This window comes from Oryctolagus cuniculus, chromosome 16 (assembly GCF_051225735.1).
Source record: "Oryctolagus cuniculus isolate XC-2025 breed Fujian yellow rabbit chromosome 16, ASM5122573v1, whole genome shotgun sequence".
Lineage (NCBI taxonomy): Eukaryota > Metazoa > Chordata > Mammalia > Lagomorpha > Leporidae > Oryctolagus > Oryctolagus cuniculus.
Window position 1 is genome coordinate 59,093,550 of NC_142882.1, and position 19,305 is coordinate 59,112,854.

The following is a 19,305-nucleotide window of genomic DNA, read 5'->3' on the forward strand; positions in this document are numbered from 1 at the left end:
TATTTGTTTCTGTATTCTCTAGAGGAACACATCAGCCTCTGAACTGTGGCTAGAAAATTAGCCTAGCTGACTTGCTAGGATGAGGCCTCCTGGCTCTGTGCAGCTCTTTCAATCCAAAAAGCCCAAGTCTGCATGCCAGAGTTCTACTCTTAGGGAGGACAGCCTGCCCTGATTCTAGAAACAAACCCCAATACTAGTTGTGTTCTGTGCCCTAAAAGTTTACCTACCAGGTAAACTGCAGATGCTGCTCAAGGTTTCTGGGCAAACTATTCTCCCCTTCCCCCTCAGTTTCTACTCTTGACAAAACCAGATCCTGCTTATTATTCAGAGGGCATTGCTCATCAGGTCTGGAGCTGTGTTTGTGTTTTGGGGGTACCAAGGATTAGTTTAATGAGGTATGGTAGGACATGCAGAATCACACATGACTGTCATGAAGCTAAGAAATTTATACTCATAATTCCCTAGAACAGGAGGTATGGCAGGCTGTGCAGGGCCACAGAGGGAGGCACTGGGTTGGGCTGGGAGACAGAGTGAGCAGGCAGGGGGCAGAGGAAACATGGGCAAGAGCCTTTGCTGTGGTTTTCATTGGAAGGAAGCAAGCAAGGCAGGATATTCAGGCATACAATTGATTAGTCTGCATAACTTCAGCAGGCACTGGGTGTAGGGGTTGTCCCAAGCTGTCTGGGTTCTGGTCCTGGGATTATGAGAGCAGAGGGATAGTAGCCTGCAACATGGGAGTTTAACAAAGAAGTGGTTGGAGATATTGGTTGCTTTGTTTGGTTGCTTTGCATATGAAAATCATGCTCCTAGCTCAAATGTTTACCTTTGGAGTTAGCTCAGCTTGAGCAGGGCAGTTCATGTAGGGTTAGCAAAGATCCAACATCAAAGTACCAGAACACAGGGGAAAAATGCAGTTTGCCAGTGGAGTTGCAAACATAAAACTGATGATTTTCCAGCCTGTTTTCTTTATGGTAAAGAATCCTGTATGCAAATAAAATCTTACTTAGATGGCCAAGGTATAAAATTATTATGGAGAGTTGCTATAGTTAAGTAATGATTGTTGGCCCAGAGCCTTGGATACACAGTGTCCTTGTCCTTGTCTTGGATGATTCTTGATAAGGAGAGACCTAGAAATCTTTGGTGATAATTTGGGGACAGGGCACTGGTAGCCTTTCCTAGCACCAGTGATGCCCACACCAAGAAGGACTGATTTGTCCACATTCTAGTCCTGTGGGACTGCATCACCATGATCTGTTGGAGATTTGCCAAAGGTTCCAGAAACCCATCATCAGGGTCTGGTTTGCCCAAACATAGCTCCCAAGAACACCATCTGTATAGAAGTCAAAGTCAGGAAAGGAGACACTTCAGTGCAAGTCGAGATCCTTATTGAGGATCATATTGTAGTGGGACTTGTTTGAGACCCAAGTCAGCATATCCCATGGCAGTTTATTCTTACTGAGAGTAAAGGGACATGAGCACTTCCTCTGCTCCTTTCCCCTTAAACTCACACATGAATCTCAAGTTCTTTGTATCTTCCTACTGCAGTGGCTAGGAAAGGCCTGGCTGGAGGTGACCCAGACAGCCAGGCAGGATTAAGAACAAGACGTTGCCTCCATGTCTACGCTGCAGTTAGGCATGACCTTCCCCCGACCTTCTCTACAGCATTTCTTAGTTCACTACCTGAAAGTCTGCAACAGAAAGAAGAGAGCAAATCTATCATTGGTTTTATTGTGGTCATCATTAACAGATATTAAAATTAACAATTTAGTTAATTATTTGTTTTTCTATAATATTCCTTTCCTGCTCTAAGGAAAGTATTAAAATGCAGGTTTAGTATATGTGTCCTTCCCCTGAAAAGCTGAAGCCTCAGTGTCACCAGCCTGCATTGTCTGAGTCTCTGTTCCTTCAGATGTCTGTGGCAATGACATGGCATAGTTGTCACTGCTTCTCTCACCACTGCATCTCATGTTTGTAGAGATGCTGAAAGCATGGGCTACAGAGTGAGCCTTTCCACACATGGGGTCACTCCATGACTTTCAGGGAACCTCATTCCATCCTGTTCTATGTGCCCATAGCATAAAGGACCAGCTGCTGTCCTGATGGCATCTCTGTGCCTTTTACTGCCCATGTTCTTTTCTTGTGGGAGAAGTATCCTTGAGAGGGAACTGTGGCTTCCAGTTTGGAATCCGAGATTTAAAAAAATGACCCCCCACCCCATTATTTGTAACTGTAGAACCATCCAAATCACAATACCTTGGAAACAGTGGTGCTGACAAGCCCCCATATTGGTTGTTGTTCAAGTTAACTTCATCAAATGCTATTTAATTGGTTGCTATAACAAAGGATGGAATATTTTAATTTGTTCTTGATTTTGAGTGTAGGACTTTGTTCTAGAGAACTGGAAGGCCTTGCCAGAATTTGGCTTTTGAAATAGTGGAACTGCATCCTGTTTTTCATATGGCTGTTCTGTGAATCTCATAATGTCCTGGGCACATAGGAAAGTGCCTAAGTTGAGAGTTGATTATGTACTAAGTGGAATTAGTGCCACCTTAGGTCCAGAAGATACTTCATATTGCAGATTCATGGTGGTGTATTAGAAAGATCACTGCACAGAGAGATACAAGGCTGTTGGTTATACAAATATTTACATTTGTTGGCAATATAATTTTTTAAAAAAACAACTTCTGTATTTAATTTTATTAGAGATAGAAGAGAATAGAAGAGGAAGGGAGAGAAGAGGAGAGGAGGGAAGGAGAGGGGAGAGGAGAGGAGAGGAGAGGAGAGGAGAGGAGAGGAGAGGAGAGGAGAGGAGAGGAGAGGAGAGGAGAGGAGAGTGCTCCCATCCACTGGTTCACTCTGCAAGTATCCACAATGGCTGGGGCTGGGCAGGTGGAAGCCAGGAACTGGGGACTCAATCCAGGTATCCCATGTGGGTGGTAGGGATCAAACTACTTGAGCCATCACCACTGCTTCCCACAAGGTGCATTAGCAGGAAGCCGGAAATGGGAGCAGAGCTGGTATTCTGATGTGGGATGTAGGCATCCTACTCAGCATCTTCACTGCTAAGCCAAATGTCCACCCAGGCCATATGCTTTTAAATTCCTCTTTTCATTCACAGTGATATGAATATTGAATGTTGAAGTGAGATTATTTAAGTGAAAATTCTGAAATTATATAGAGTACCATCTCTATATAGATTGCAATTGTGTGCAGTTATCTAAAATGACAGTGGCACACATGCAGCTCTGAGCTTACTTTCTTCGCTTCTGAGATAACATAGAAAATGGGGAGTTAAATTTAACTTCCATGGTAGAGGTTGAAAGCAAGCTCATGTGAAGGAGGCACCATAGAGAGGAGTCTAGTAGAGAGAAGGCTTGGCCATGGGTCATCTTACGTTCCCTGCCTTGGCTGATTATGGCATACCTACCTTACCCTTCTCTGAGAATGTAGAGGCAAATATTTAAATATACAATAATAACAACAAAGAAAAGACATTCAAGGAGCAAAATATAATGACTTAAAGGCTAATTTTGTAAAATTGTTAAAAGATTGCATAAGGATACATCAAAAAGTTCATGAAAAAATAGAATTGAAACAAATTTACTTCATTGCAAGTATGTTTTGAAATCCAAGCATAGTGTTCTATAATATTCATTTTCCTTGAACCTTCTGAGGACCCCGCATATGCATGAGGTTCAACATTTTGTGCACCCAAATGAACTTACCTTCCAATTTCCTTTTCCACAAAATTTTCAAGTACACTTCAAAATCACAGTTGTAGTAACAAGCCCTGATATTGTTCCAGGCTGTAAAGATCCTGAGATGCTCTCTCTCTCTCTTTCTCCCACTCTGTCATTTTGAATTAGCAAGTGACAGAACTCAAAGTGGCATGAGGTCAACTAGTCCAGTCATTTCATGATTTTTCAGGTGGTAGCTGAGGTCCCCAAAGTCACACTTGAAGTCACTATGCCCAGTATGACAGACTCTAGCCACATGCAGTGACAGAGCATTTGAATGTGGCTAAATTAATTGAATTTTATTTAACTTTAATTAATTTAAATTTTAAAATTGATGTTTGGTTCACTTATTGAAAAAGTTTAAGTACATCTTGTCTATTATAGATATGCTAATTGGCTTTTGAAACTTTAAATCTAAATACATTTCAATTATTTTTGAAAAATATTTAGCTACTGAATTGGGATGTATTATAGCTATAAAGTACACATCATCAGATTTGGAAGACTTAATTTGAAAATATAGTGCAAATATGTCATCAATAATTTTATATTATTACTTTTAAAATAATATCTCAGATGCATTGAACTAAATAAAATATATTAAAATTAATCTTACCTGGGGCCGGCGCCGTGGCTCACTTGGTTAATCCTCCACCTGTGGCGCCGGCATCCCATATGGTTGCCGGGGTTTAGTCCTGGTTGCTCCTCTTCCAGTCCAGCTCTCTACTGTGGCCCAGGAAGGCAGTGGAGGATGGCCCAAGTGCTTGGGCCCTGCACCTGCATGGGAGACCAGGAGAAGCACCTGGCTCCTGGCTTTGGATCGGTGCAGCGTGCTGGCTGTAGTGGTCATTTGGAGGGTGAACCAACGGAAGGAAGACCTTTCTCTTTGTCTCTCTCTCTCACTAACTGTGCCTGTCAAAATAAAAAAAATTAATCTTACCTATTTCTTTGTTTTAATGTGACTGCTAAAATTAAATTATACATGTGCCTCAAATTATAAATTGCTTGAACTGTTCTGCTTTAGAGAATAAGCAAACAAGGCTGCAAACGTTGACACTTGATGTCCTCTGGGAATGCCTCTGGACCCTGGAGGGTCAAATTTACCATCTATTTACCTTGGCATCTCTGTCACTTAGTTCATTCCTAGCATATGGGAACCATTTGTCCAAGGCTTGTGGAATGAACAAATGAAATGTGGGCATATGTTTATTTGCAGTAAAAGGAATTAAAATGAAATTATGTGAAAGTTAATAGCAGGATCCCCTGCTTGGAAGAACCTCACATTTAATTTAATGCTTGGATATTTATTAATTTGAAAGGCAGAACCAGAGAGAGAGAGAGAGAGATAGGAGAGAAAGAGGGGGGAGAGAGAGAGAAAGAGCGATCCTCCATCTTCCATCTCCATCTGCTGCTTCACTTCTGAAATGGCTGTAACAGCCAGGTCTGGGCCAGGCTGAAACAGGAGCCAGGAACTCCATCCTAGTCTCCAATGTGGGTGGCAGGGCACCAAGTACTTGGGCCATCTTCCACTGCCTTCCTAAACACATTAGTAGGAAGTTGGATCAAAAGTAGAGCAGCTGGGACTTGAACCAGAACTCTGGTATGGGATGCCATTGTGGCTTAACCCACTGTGCTGCAATCCCAGTCCCTGAAATTCCTAATAACTTTTTAACAAGTGTTCCTTCATTTTTATTTTTTTACTTGGTCTTGTAAATTTCTTAGATGATTCTGGTATACTTGGCAGAAATAAATGGGAAATTAAATATATGGAAAATGTTTGGAAGGATGAAGCAATAAGGAAAATTCAACCAGTGGTTTCCAATAGCAGATTACAGCTTAGTTTGTAATTATGATGATTATCATGGAGAGAATTGCAGTGTGTGCTGAAATAAATGTTTTACTTTTGCCAAATTTAATTACCAGTTCATATTTATTTTTTGGTAATAAATGATTTTTATGTGCTTCAGTACAAAATAAAAATGGCCATTAAAACTGAAATTTAACAGTGCTAAAAAGGGGTCCATTTTCTTCTCATTTTGCATGTAGACACACATTTGCATGTTGATGTCACACATTCGTATGGAGGAGGAAGCATGGTGTGCCAAGCATCATAGGACAGGAAGGAACATGGCAGACTCTGGCTATTCACTGACATAGGACACATCCCCAAAGGGCCAGCTCTGTGGTGCGACACGCACCAGCTGGATTTCAGACCCACATGGAAAGTTGAATGCAGCATGCTCTAGAGATATCTAAAAGGAAAGGGACCAAGCTGACTTTAGAACAAAGGGGTGAAGGGAAATGTATGCTGTGAAGATAGGTATTTGAAAGTCACCTGAGAATAATCGGTGTTGAAGTCTTGGCCATAGCTGATATTACCTTGGCAAAGAAAACATGGCTGGGAGAAGAGAAGAGAACAGGTGATCGACCAGCCCTTGCTGAACGGATAGGCCTGCCACGTGACTGAGAAAGCAGAGAGTGGGGAGGAAAACTGGAAGTGCTGCAATAGACACTGAAGGATGAGGTTATTTCAAGAGGAAGAAATGGTTGGTGGTGCCCAAAGCTGCAGTAGGTACAATGGGATAAGAACAGAAATATGTCCATTAGATTAGGAGGCCAACAGTATCATTAAAAATATAATGGGGTACAGAAATCAGGTTAGGATGGGTTGAAGAGTGATTGGGATAAGAGTGAAAATTTGCCTTTTTGTTGTCACTCTTCCTCCCTTCTCTTACTCAAAGCACACAGCATTGAGCCAGGCAGTCTCCGTTCTGGTCATGTACTTTGTTGGGCTGTGATATGCTGTACCCAGGAAGAGCCTGTTTCCTGCTGGATTGGTGAAACAGGTGAGGCAGAAGAGGTGCTTTCCCTGCAAGTGATCCCTGTCTTAGCCGGGGAGTGGTGGTTAGAATTAGGACACCACTGAGTCAAGGCCTACAGTCCCTCCTTTTGAAAATGCAAACAGATTAGGGCAGTGTCCATGGACTTACAGGAGGAACACCTAACCCATGTGTCTATGCTGAGACTGAGTCTAGAGGAAGTACGAGGCTGAGAGATCATGTGCCTGGTGGCCACTGTGACCAGGTCCTGGCATTAAATGTCCCCTTGATGACTGACTGCAAATGACCATTGCCCATGAAGGCCCAGGTGCTGCATTCACAATCTCAATTTTTGACTCACATGTGTAGCTCTAACTGGGGCAACACACACAGTTCCAGAAGTACACAAACGGACTGTGAAGAAGACTTCTGACAACTGTAGGTCTGTATTCTATTCCGTACCGATCACCTCAAGCAAGCTATGGAACACCTGTCTCTGCCTCACTTTCCTTGTCTTTGAAATATCAATAATGGCCTCCACTGAGGCCAATGGAAAAAATAAATTATGCAATATATAAGAAGTGCTTTGAGGAATGCCTAGCATATAGTGAGCACTCAGTTAATGCAAACTATTATTTGTATTACCATCAGACACTTGTAAACAACATGATTGTATTATATTGCATTCCTCTGATGAAACATTACTGTGTTAAATATAGATGTATTTGAATAACATCACTTCTGTGACCCTCTTTTAACATTTCTTCATTTAAAAAATATATGAGAGCCCTAAAACAATAAGTGGTTTGGGTTGCTCTCCATTTTCGAGTGCACTTGACGATGATCACTGGAGAACTGTACATAGGAATGCCGTGGGAGAGAAAAGGGCTGGAGGGGACCCTATGCCTGTTTTCAGAACTCGTAGGGGATCTCTTGAAGGCTCAGCCTCTGCTGTTCTTTCAAAGGCTCTTGCAACGATAAGATTCTTGCTGGTGCTCCTGATGTCTGTGTCATGTTCTACAAACAAGAGTGCTGATGGGCAATTGTCTTCAGACACCTGACCCACAGACAAGCTGACTCTTAGCAGGCTTGTAGGCAAACAGGAATGTTGAGTGCTGCTTTGTAAGTTGCTGTATTAAAAAAAATACACTTACAGAGCCGTAGCACAGGAAGGATATTCAAGTTTTATTTGCGTATTAGCTAGACTTAGAGCTTGGAGGCCAAATTTGGAAAATGGGAAATTTCTCATCTGGTCTAGCTGATGGTCAGAAGAAAAAGTTGCTTTCACAGAAAAAAAAAGGCTCAAGTAAAAGAGTAATTACTGGACATGGCTACTCACACCAGTCTTTTGAAAAAATCAGAGCTGATAGAACATGCACTACGATCATTCAAAAGGTTCATGGAAAATGCTTATTATGAAAATGTTAGGCATGAATCTCCAAATTTTTTGCACCAAAATGAGTGTATCCTTTAGTTCCATTTTTTTCCATGAACATTTTGGAGTGCTTTGCATTTAAAAGAGCCACAACTGCTTTACTACTTTTCACTGTTGCCAAGTACAGGAGATATTCACATTAAGTGACGGTATTTCTGAGCAACAATACGTTTCTTCCAGGACAGCACTCTGCGTATCTGAAGATACAACTATGTTGGTTCGCACCCTGGGTCAAACATAGTACTTCCAGCTGCACGGGGGTAAACTGGTTCGAAGTGGATTCCAGTGGGCAAAATCCAGACTGGGGTGGAGGCAGGGAAGGCAGGATTGGCTCCCGTGTTGAGTTTCTGGGCCAGGGAGCTCAGCTTTGATGGAGAGCCACCTTCAGAGAGCAATCTTGACTACAGTAACCTGGGGCTGGGGGAGAGCAGGTGGCAGCCCTCATCTCCATGTTGGGTCCTCTCACTCTGTCTTCATTTTCATTTTATTTACCGAGGGAAAGACATTAGAGTCGTATTTTTAAAAGACTTATTTTTATTTGAAAGGCAGAGTTGGGGGAGGAGAGAGAGAGGTCTTCCATCCACAGGTTCACTCCCCAAGTTCACTTCACAATGGCCGGGACTGGGCCAGGCTGAAGAAGCCAGGAACCAGCAGCTTTTTCCTGGTCTTCCACATTAACTATTGGGACATCCTCCACTGCTTTCCCAGGTGCATTAGCAGGGTGTAGATGGGAAATGGAGCAGCCAGACTTGAACCACGTCAGGTGTCAGTGTCGCAGGCACCAGCTTTACCTGATACACCACAACACAGGTCCCTGCAGCCTTGTTTTTAAAGTGGGAGATCAGAGGCTCAGAGACTGCGACGTGACGTGTGACAGGTCACACAGGCGGCAATTTGGCAAGGGTGGAGGTGGGGGCAGAACTAAGCCCCAGATCCTTCCTACCTTGCACCGTCTTCTCTGCTCCATCAAAGCTGCCATGCATCGTGCCCTTGGGTTCGGTCCCCTGGTTTGCGTATCTACGTCTAACAACCTTTGCAGTGTTTTTTAATCAGAGACTTACGAAGACTGATTACATGAAAATAGCTGAATCTGCAGTTGATTCTTCAATTAGCCCACGTGTAATCATTAGGTTCTCACTGACATTTGCCACGTGCGCCTCATTGAAGTCCATGAGTTAATTGACTGATCTCTAGCTTGGTTCCGAAAGGGCAGGGACACTCCAACAAGGTGAACATATACGGAGGAAATCAGAGACAGAGAAAATAAGACCTGCAAAAAGCTGCAGGAAGGACAGTGATCCCATTAAAACTTACTCGGGCCAGGACCCTGTCCTGCTCAATGCCGGCCCAGGTGCCACTAAGCCCACCCTGTGGGCTCCACCTGGCCTGCTCTTTCTGCAGACGTCAGGCAGTAAGAGAGGGCTGCTTCCTCCTTCCTGCTTCCTGCCCCCTGCCCCAGGATTCTAAAACCAAATATGGAGGGTGGCTGGATCCGCTGAGGACCAGATCAAAGTTCAACATTTCCTCCATGCTGTGAGTGCACTGGTTTATTTCCTTCTGGTATCTTTTTCATGGGTGTGTGTATGTGTGTGTGTGTGTGTGTGTAGCATTTTTGCGGTGTTAAGATTACATCATGTACATAATTTTGTGTTCTGCACTGTTTTCCTCCACATTGTGTTGTTACGGCATGTGAAATTCTCTGAAAATGGTTTGAGAATCCAATTTTCTTTATCCTAACTGTGAAACAATCTATTCCTAAAGAGGAGAACTCGGGGGGCCTGCAAGGCTCTCCCTGCCCACCCAGCCCTGTCTCTTCCTTAGCACACTTTGCTGAAATGGTTGCCAGGCCTGAAGAGAGAGCACCTCCTCTGTGACCCTCTGAGGCTTGGCCTTTTTGTTTGTTTTTAAAGATTTTATTAAAAGAGTTAGCGAAAGAGAGGCAGAGACAGAGAAAGAGGTCTTCCATCTGCTGGTTCACTCCCCAAATGGCTGCTACAGCCAGAGCTGGGCCGATCTGAAGCCAGGATCAAGGAGCTTCTTTTGGGTCTCCCACATAGGTGCAGGGGCCCAAGCACTTGGGCCATCATCCGTTGTTTTCCCAGGTGTGTTATCAGGGAGCTGGATGGGAAGTGGAGCAACTGCAACTCAAAGCCGCACCTGCATGGGACGCCGGCATTGCAGGAGGTGGCTTAGCTGCCACAGCCCCGCCCCGAGGCCTGCTCCTCGCACAGCTGAGCTGAGCTGCTGAAATGGGTGAAGAGCTTGCACGTGAGTTCTCCTCATCTAAACGTGGATTCCCTCCCGAGCCAGAGTCCTTTCCTCTTTGGTAGTTTGTGCCTAACTTTATGAAATACTCCCCTCTCCTTCCTGGTATCTGAGGTGCCCAAGGTCAGCTCTGCTGCTGGTCCTTTTATAATAATCGTTGTGTGGTGGACTTGGAGGACCTGGTTGTAGCTGTCCGTTTGGGCAGGGGGGTCTGTGAATCTGTGCAGGTGAGGGTTGAATGGGATCCACCCAAGCTCCATGTCTGTGTAGACTGATACAGGCAACAAGACTGGGCCAGGCCCTCCAACCACTTCATGTTCTATGTCCTGCATCTGACTACAGCCTCATTGGCAAGCTTGCCTGCCTCCTTTTACTTTGTCTCTGGCTGGCTCACTCCTGTGGCTCCTCTGTTTTCAGTAACCATGTGAGTTTCCTCCATTCTCACCTCATGGCCACAGGGAATTTCAGCTCTGGCCAGGGCAAATCTGCTCTTCCTTTTTCTCCCACTGGGATGGAAGAGATCCCAGTATTTTGTCTGTAAATGTGTGGGACCTGCATAGCCCCCACTGGGGTAGATCTTGGAGTCTTGTCCACTCTTCCACTGCCCAGACTTAGGAAATTCAATGTGGAGGGAAGAAAAGACAGCCACCATCATTGTCCAAAACGAAGATGACAAGAGGGTACAGTTGACACTGAATGGGCATTAACTGCTGCTGAGAGTCTAACCACCACCTTGCCCATGTTCTTCTCTGGGAGTAATTCCAGTAAATTTCTGGTCTCTCCAGGCCCTGTGGTCAGGGTGGGAAGGATGAGCAGGCAAACCATGCAGACTGCCCTGCAGTGTAAAGCACAGTGATGGCCCCTCTGTGAAGGTGTTCCACAGTCACGCTTCTCTGCCTCCTTGACGGGTTAGTGCTGGGCGACTGAGCACTGAATTCTGCCAGACCAGCAGCAGAGACCTCCCAGTTTCTCCTGTTCATTGGTGGTGTGAGTTAACTAGGCCACCTTTCCAGGAAGCACGCATCAAAAATGGTAATATTCTTGATCCAGACACACTGCTCCTAGGGATTTATCCCATAGGAAATTATTGGACAAGTGTACAAAGGGCAACGTGGGTAGCTCTAAGTATGTATCTGGAGCAGTCGGCCCTGAAGGCCGAGGATTGCTTTAAGGGAAGGGGGTAAAGGGGGAGAGAGAAAGCTTAATGCCCCACAAGGTGGAATTGGTTAAATAAACCATTGCCCATCTGTAAATGAAATACTACAATACTATGCAACTTCTCAAGATGATTTAAATGTGGTTGCTTGCCTGGAAAACGCTCTTGTTATATTGTTAAGTTAGAAAAAGCAGGTTACCAAACAGAATCCTTTTAAGGATATGCATTAAATGTTAACAGTGGTTAGCTGTGGGTGGTGTGATTTCAGATGACTTTTAAAAATTATTTTTGTTTATACGCCTTTTTTGAAAACAACTACAAAAACATGCACTACTTCTGTAATTACAAACGACAGCCAAGGAGGAGAGCAACTAGTCACGTCACTCAACATCCCGGCCGTTCTGATCTCATTGCTGCCTGTGAGGAGCCACAAGGCCACTGGGGCCCAGACATATGGTCCTCTGGTCCTGTCCTTGAAACAATGTCTATTCAAATCAGATGAGCAGAGACGTGTGGGTGAGAACCTCATCCGTGCCAGACAGCGCTCACCTCTTGTGAGTCCCTGATGTTGACAGCACGGCACCCACAGCAGAATTCTCCACTACCAACCCTGAGAAATGGGTTTTCAAGAGGCCAGGATGCCACCTTTTGTTTACCTGAAGCATCTGCACAGCGCCACCCAGAGGACAATAGAGGAAGTCTGATGGCTCCTTTAGCCCTTAGCTTTTGTCCAGCCAAGGCAGAAGCTCTTTTGTTCTCAGAAGCCTGCAGCTGTCTTCTTTCACCAATGCCTGGCTCCCTACCCACCCAACCCAGCCTCAGAAGATCACCTGAGAGCACATTAAAAGTGCAGCTTGAGGTGCTACTGGGGGCGGAGCCTAGGAATCTGTAGGTTAAGTTAGCTACTCACAATACCCTTCTACTCGGTAAAAGACGGCAGGCCTTGAGGTCAAGCCCCTCCTCCCCTGCCTCCCCAGTGCCCTGTGAGTTTTCCTGTCCCCCTCCAAGCTCACATCCTGCTGGGCTAATGTCTTCTCTCTCGAGCAGGTGGTGGGTGGGTGGGAATTGCGACAAGCTGAATCTCATGGACAATTTGATGAATTCCTTTCTTCATTCATTCCCGCTGCTAGATGCTGTTTTTAAATGAATAGACTCCAGCCATTACTCCCCGAGAGTTTGCATCTGGTGGAGGTGCTGGCAGTACATACACAGGGCCTGGACAGAAGTAGAGGAACCACTCTGTGACATATCATGAGCCTGTGGTATATTCAGCACTGGTGAGGAAATTCGTGTGTCAGGAGCTCCAGCTGCAGGTAAGCCAAGTAGACAGAGACAGACTGAGCCCATTTCATAGCTGAGAAAACAAAAGAATTTGGAGCTCAAAGAATTAGGATTAGAAATAACTCTTCATCTCTCCACCAGCAGAACAGTGGCTATACTCTCCCATCTGGATTGCTACACTTGGCCCTGTAACCCACGGGGAAAGAGTATTTTACTGCACTAGTTCTTAATTATTTAGATGTCTTGGATCCCTTTGGGTATTTAATGGGATGTATGTAGGCACATTATATAGACTTTGGAAAAAAATCCAAGGTGTCTACCGACTCCTAAAGAGCTGCCATGGTTCATTAAATCAAAATTCCTAAACCCCAAGAAGGGCAGAGAGAAGCAGGGAGGAGTAACAGTGCCAGGGACTGAAATCTAAGAAAAACATTTCATCGTTACTGGAAGAGACTGACTTTGTGAAGGGCAAAAAGAAAACAACAAAATGAGGAGGCTGCGTGGTGCCGCTGCCAGCGAGACATCCAAAGTGATGACAGCTGACATGCTGGTAGTATTTTAGGGTCTCTCCTCCACTCGCACACTTGTTATTTCCATAAGCTGACAAAGGCTCATGTTGGGAATTATTGACTAGCTTTCCATTGAGACCTCTCTAATAGGCTATGGGCCTGGAGAAAATGAGGAGCTATGGGTGTGATGACAAGTAGGCAATAAATATTAGTGAAATCACTTAGTAACTCTTCTGCAGGATTCCAGAACATTCTCACTTATCTCTTGGCGGAACAGATTCCCCTGCAAAGTTTCTCTCCCCAATACCTCTTCCCTGGAACTGTAGTCACCACTACCACCTGCCCCACCTGCCCTCTGCTGTTTGGGCCTTGTGATAACTCCCACTAAGTTACAGTGATTGTTAATAAGGCAGTGAGTGGCCTGCTTAGATGGTAGCTGGATTAAAGCAGCCATGTCAATGCCTCAGTGATGAGAAACAAGGAATGGAACAATGCAGAAGATGAAAATAATTTAGATCCATGGGTCTAAGGTCATATAGCTTATTTCTGATGGTGCCAGCTTTGACATCTAGTCTGAGGCCAAGCTAAACATTGCAGAGCCCAGCACTGAGGGCGATTGCTCAGGGGATCTTGCTCATCCACAGACAGGACCTTCGTTGACAAGTTCCCTACTCCTTGTGAGAGCCCTGGAAGGGAACTTCATTTTTTTAGTTTTTAAGTTTGTTTTTTTTTGACAGGCAGAGTGGACAGTGAGAGAGAGACAGAGAGAAAGGTCTTCCTTTGCCGTTGGTTCACCCTCCAATGGCCGCCGCGGCCGGCGCGCTGCGGCCGGCGCACCGCGCTGATCCGATGGCAGGAGCCAGGAGCCAGGTGCTTTTCCTGGTCTCCCATGCGGGTGCAGGGCCCAAGCACCTGGGCCATCCTCCACTGCACTCCCTGACCACAGCAGAGGGCTGGCCTGGAAGAGGGGCAACCGGGACAGAATCCGGCGCCCCGACCGGGACTAGAACCCGGTGTGCCGGCGCCGCTAGGCGGAGGATTAGCCTAGTGAGCCGCGGCGCCGGCCAGTTTTTAAGTTTTTTATGGACCAGACCAAAGCAGCTGGAAACTCAGTCTAAGTCCTCCATGTTGGTGGCAGGAACCCCAATAGTTGAGCCATCACCTGCTGCCTCCCAGGGTGTGCATTAGCAGGGAGCTAGAACTTGAACCTAGGCATTATATGGAATATAGGTGTCCAAACTGGCCTTTTAACTACTACACAAATGCCTGCCCTTGGAAGAGATCTTTAGAGAATTTGTTTGAAATCTCCCAGGCTAGCAGTTACTATCATTCCTACTTAACAGATAAAAAAAGTGAGGCATCTGCAATGGGGATAGTGTGGGGTTGGGCACCAGGGAGCTCTGGCTTTGGTGGACCTGAGCCTCAACATCCCATCTCTATAAAATGGGGATAAAAGCTTATTGTCCACATGATTATAGGCATTTTATAAAAATAACATATTTCTATAAGATGTCCACGAGTTATTTACTGTAGATATTTTATCTAAAGTGACTTGCATTACGTCAGCAGGTAAGCAGTAGGTGCTCAAACTCCAGCTTCTTCTCTGTGCTAACAGCACAAAGTTACTTTTCAGGAAAAATGGCTGAGCCAGGTGTTTCGCCGGCCAGTCCAGAAACCATTCCATGCATTCCTTCCTGCCCAGTCTGCGTCTTCGCAGAGCCGTTGTGGAAAGAGCTTCCAATTCCCATATGGAGACTTGGAAATTCACCTTTCATGACAAACATTCTTGCAGAATTAATTCACAGCCTTGCTGAGGTGGGGAGTGGTGGATGTGAGTGATTTTTTTTATAGTGTTACAATAATTTATCATCTTCTCTCCAGCAGCCGTACTCTGGCTGGCAGCTCTAAAAACCCTACAGTCGACGAGAGAGCAGTGAACAGAAATATTTTCAAGAGCAGATGGGACGTACCTTCAAAACGCAGGATTGTCCCACTGAAACTGGGACATCTGGCAACCCTAAAAAAGCCCAAACTAGATGAAATAAAAATTATGAGATGGAGAAGCAGAAAAATATGTCTTTGCATTGATTAGCAGGGAATGTAATTAATCTCCTTCAACTCCCTTTTCAGTCCTGTGGTGTAAAACAAGGAGAAACCGCGGTCTTCCTGGGTTCCCCTGTGACAACTCTTACGTGAGAATTTCAAAGTAGGATGAGTTTTAAAACTTCCTAGTAATGCCTCCCCTTCTCTTGCCTTAACTGTCCAGGGAGCAATCACATTCGTGCCTGAACTTCTCTGATACAGTGCTTTTCTTATTAGCTTGGCCAGGATGAGGGGAGGAACACTCAGCCGCTGAGAAACAGGCCAGCATCCAGAGTTTTATTAGGAAACTGAAGAAACAAATCTTTCCTTTGTTAGGTGGCTGTAGTGCTGATTTCTCTCTCTTGGGTGAAGAAGAAAAAGGTGTCAGGCATGAGACCAGCCCCAAAGAAAGGAAGGAGAGCTGTGGATTTTATTCTTACCGCCCCTCCTGCTCATCAGTCCGTCTTGATCTCCAGATCCCTATGCCATTGTGGTCATTTTTTTTCCTTATCCAATCCTGCCCTCAAGGGCAGGCATTGTGGGGTAGTGGGTTAGGCTGCTGCTTGGGACTCCAGCGTCCCATACCACAGTGTCTAAGATTCAGTGCTGTCTCTGCTTCCAGTCCAGCTTCCTGGTAATGTGCACCCTGGTGATGGCTCAAGTACGTGGGTCCCTGCCACCCGCATGGGAGCCCTGAGTGGAGTTCCTGGTTCCTGACTTTGACCTGGCCCAGCCCTAGCTGTTATGGGAAATTGGGGATTATTGCAGTGAACAGAGGATTTCTCTTTGTGGCTCTGCCTTTCAAATAAAGGGTTAAAAAGAAAAACTGACCTCTGTTTTGACTCTCAGGCCAGTGTTAACGTGTGGCTACTCATCTTTCTCTCTCTCTCTCCTTTTGCTTGGATCCAGCACAGTACCTGAAACTATACAGGGGCTACAAAGGGAAATGTCTGACCCTCTCACTCCCCAAAACTATGAATCTGGAAGAAGACCGAGTCCAGATTTCCACCTGCCAGTCCACAAGCCACAAAAGCAGGGGCAAAGATAAAATTGAGGAAACCAATCCTTTGAAAGCCAGTAGTCACTCTTTGTTAAAGAGCCTTTTAAATGTGTACTTCCTCATGGAAATTTGGTTTGTTTCTCAAATGTTCTGCAATGACTACTCCTTGGATTGGAGGTGTGCTGTGGGCACAGTCCATGTGTTGAAGCCCTCACTCCTGTTGTAGCATTTGGAGATGGGCATTTAGGAGGGAATTAGGGTTGCGAGGTCATGAGGGGAGGGCCCTCATGTGATGGAATCAGTGACTTGATAGGAAGAAGAAACCTTTCTCCCTCTTTCTCACTCCACCCCTCCTTGTTCATACATCCAGGGAGGGCTGAGTGAGCAAACAGCAAGAAGGTGGCTACCTGCACACCAGGAGGACAGTCTTCAACTGGAAGCCAAGCAGGTAGCCCCTTGACCATGAGAAAAACACTTCTGTTGTTTAAACCCTTGAGCTTCTGGCATTTTTGTTAGGGCAGCCCGAGCAGACTAAGACAAGAAGCGATGCTCAGAAGACTGAGCAGCCTGTGGAAGGGCACTTGGTGATGGTAGTAGGAGCTGATAAGTGATGAGTCTACTTTCCGAATGCCAATGGCAGGCTCACAGCCACTGTACCACGTTGCTACCTCCAAGACCCGTGGTACAGGACACACGATGTAAGCGACTCTGTCATCCTGGGGGTTATTCCTGGGCCGGAACCTGCCAGTGTGGGGATGGAGGAGATCTAGAAGACCTCCCACACAGGAGCTCCTAGCCAGGCCACCTCCCTCCCTGAGCCTCACTTGCCTTCTAAGAAATTTGTGAGAATTTAACTGGATGAGAAACTTGAAAGATTTGTGAGTAAGGTACCTCACCACAAATCGAGCATAAATTCTAGTCAGAATGCTCCTCGGAGATGATCTAGCTGTTTTCTTTCTTTGCAAATAAGAAAAGTGATAATAAACGATGATATCTGAGGATGAACCCAGCCAGAGTTGCCTTCAGTTCAGTCCGGAGAGAGCAATTCCGAGGGCCTTGTTGGTTTGCACAATGAGGAGAGAAGTTGGGGCCAGCCTAGTTGTGCAGCAGAGGCAGCATGGGATCTACAGCCCACAATGCTTTCAGGGCTTATATTTAATTTTTTAAACATTGGGGAGAAATAAGCTTATAAGGTCAAATGAAATATTTTAATATGCATTATTAATATGCTCATCTTTATCCGATGTGGCTGTAAGGTGCTCTCTTACTACTGTGTATGGGGAAGGTCCACAAAGGCAAAAGCTTCCAGGGTCCATGAACATCACAGAACTAAGAGCAGAACCAAGTGATGTGAGCACCCCAGCTTCTAAGGGCAAGCCTTCATTTGCTAGTGTTAAGGATTGCTGTCTGGTTCTGCAGCCATACCTGACTCCCACGTGTTCTCCTAAAGGTGCTGCTGTCTTGCCAAGTCTTATCCTGATACTGCTGTCTCTGGCTAAACCACCTGCTCCACTCTGCAAACACATGCACGTCACCTGCCTCTGTGCCTTTGCCGAGTTACTTCATAGCTCTTAGTCTCTTGGTTTTAATCATCTTCACCATCCTCATCACTATCTGCCTTGTAGTTTTCGTATTTATTTATTCTTTCCAAAAATTTACTTGAGAATTGAAGAAACAGAAAAATGTCCTTAATCCACTGGTTCATGCTTCAAATGCCCACAGAGCCCAGTGATAGGAAAGGGCTGGGCTTGGGCCTGAGGCGGGAACTGGGAACTCAATCCAAGTCTCCCAGGTAGAGTAGCAGAGATCCAATCTCTTGGCCTGTCACCTCTGCCTCCAAGAGTCTGCACCAGCAGAGGCAGATAGTGAATCTCCTCATGCAGATATGGAAGATGAGCATCTCAACCATTAGGCCAAACACCTGCTGTGCCTTGCATTTTAATTATTCATCTGTAATTCAGCTGTATCCCGAGTTTTCAGAGTTGCCCTGCATGGTGCCATGAAGCTTATTGGTAAATAGCAAGGATTCTGGTCTCCAGTTTGAAGCTCAGTGGTGCCGGGTACTTGCTGTGTGATAATGGCCTACTCAGTGAATATCTTTGCCTCAGTTTCTCCATCTGTGAAATGGGAATAATGGTAGACCTTATAGTGCAGAATTCTGGTGGAGATGACCTGAATATATACCTAATAGGCACATCCTTGCTGCTGGGAAAACAGTAAGCATTACAGAAGTGCTAGATGTGAAAGTTATTTGTTGTTGGCTTATTAATATTATTAAGTGATAGATGTTAAGGTTATTGTTGGCTTGTTAATATTAAAATATATCAACTTCTAGACCCTTAAGACATAAATGGCCTCATGGGAAATTGGCATGTAGAGACGATAAACTAAAACATGTCGTTCTATGGTTTTTAGAAGCCATACTTTCCCTGACCTTGGGGAGCTGGAAATGTATTTTAACACCAGTGTATAATGCTAGATCATATATGAGGATATGGATTCTTCAGGTTGATAACAGGGCAGCATTCTTGGAAGAGTTTGCAGGCTTAGCCTGCAAATGGTAAGTTGTGCTTGGAGATAGACCTCTTCCAGTAAGAGGGGATGGAAGAGGAACTGCTGAACTGTGTTGTAGCCTGGCCCTTTCCTGCAAGCCTTGGGGAACTTGAAAGTAGTCCACATAAGTGTGTAATGCAGGAAGATGGCAGTGGTGCTCAGTGGAGGAATGGTGGGAAGATAACTGGAGCGGGCTCTGCCCAGTGTTTCTGTCCATTGAGCCCAGTGTCAGCATGAGTCCTGCTGGGTCAGTGCACAGAAAATCCCCCACCTGTTGTATCTAACCACCCAACCACCCTTGCCATCTGATTAAACTCCTTCCCTACCACCCTGGATATATGACTACCCTGGTCTGCTTTGAGCAATGAACCTGTCAAGTCAGTCAGCACCCCCCTCCACCCTTTGTTATGGTGGAAACGGGATTTAGCTCCCTAAACTCATGCAGATGTTTAACCCCCCAAATCTCAC

The 19,305-nt window shown here is 45.3% G+C and overlaps 1 long non-coding RNA gene across 5 annotated transcripts; it reads left to right on the forward strand.

Moving 5' to 3' along the window:
- Nucleotides 1-9,193: 9,193 nt before the first annotated feature.
- LOC149121772 (uncharacterized) lies at nucleotides 9,194-16,060 on the forward strand. Of its 5 annotated transcripts, none has more exons than XR_016222593.1 (4): nucleotides 9,194-9,566; nucleotides 10,094-10,259; nucleotides 12,543-12,725; nucleotides 15,084-15,258. It is a non-coding gene; the product is annotated as an uncharacterized LOC149121772 (long non-coding RNA). The 5 variants fall into 5 exon arrangements; XR_016222591.1 differs by lacking the exon at nucleotides 15,084-15,258 and adding an exon at nucleotides 15,907-16,060 and having other exon boundaries at nucleotides 9,204-9,524; XR_016222592.1 differs by lacking the exon at nucleotides 15,084-15,258 and adding an exon at nucleotides 15,621-15,814 and having other exon boundaries at nucleotides 9,204-9,524.
- Nucleotides 16,061-19,305: the final 3,245 nt, after the last annotated feature.